The following is an 829-nucleotide window of genomic DNA, read 5'->3' as shown; positions in this document are numbered from 1 at the left end:
TATGTATACATCTATGTTTATGCGTGTCCCTTTTTACCCGATGAAACCACTGGTCTTTGTGAGGTATTTAACTTGTCAATTCCTACAGTGAGTTTTTACTGACCAAACAACTTGTGTTGAGTTGTTTGCGATTTGTATACACACACACACACACACATATATATATACACACACACCTGATGTAATGCCGTACTTATTTTTCACACGTCCGTTTTCATCTGTCCATTTCACACCCAAAACGTCATCGAAAACCTACCATCCATTAAATAACTTCAAAGTAATGCTGTTATTGCTCCATTCACTAGTTATAGCAGCCAAATTTCCCTCAAATTTGACCACTGCTACTTTTTAAAAAAAAGTTTCTATCTTTAAGTAAGAGTACATTGAGTATTGTAACCAGATATATTGATAGAATGTAAGGCTTGATTGTCACGGTCGGAACAGGTCTGATCACAAAGCCTGTAAAGAACCATTAAACAGTTGTTTATTCTGTATTTTGATGGGACACTTTACAGTAATCTGTGGCTGTGTGGTAAGTAGCTTGCTTACCAACCACATGGTTCCGGGTTCATTCCCACTGCGTGGCACCTTGGGCAAGTGTCTTCTGCTATAGCCTCGGGCCGACCAAAGCCTTGTGAGTGGATTTGGTAGACGGAACCTGAAAGAGGCCCGTCGTATATATATGTATATATATATGTGTGTGTGTGTGTGTTTGTCCCCCCAACATTGCTTGACAACCGATGGTGGTGTGTTTATGTCCCCGTAACTTAGCGGTTCGGCCAAAAAGAGATCGATAGAATAAGTACTAGGCTTACAAAGAATAAGTCCT

At 40.0% G+C, this 829-nt stretch overlaps 1 protein-coding gene across 3 annotated transcripts in view; it reads left to right on the top strand.

Annotated features, from left to right (window-relative positions):
- The window catches only part of LOC106884128 (IST1 homolog), a 28,624-nt gene that overhangs the window by 1,473 nt on the left and 26,322 nt on the right, over window positions 1-829 (top strand). The window lies entirely within an intron of this gene.

Source organism: Octopus bimaculoides, chromosome 21 (genome assembly GCF_001194135.2).
Source record: "Octopus bimaculoides isolate UCB-OBI-ISO-001 chromosome 21, ASM119413v2, whole genome shotgun sequence".
NCBI classification, from domain to species: Eukaryota; Metazoa; Mollusca; class Cephalopoda; order Octopoda; family Octopodidae; genus Octopus; species Octopus bimaculoides.
Note: the sequence above shows the minus strand (reverse complement) of the source record. Positions and strands in the feature narration are given on the sequence as shown.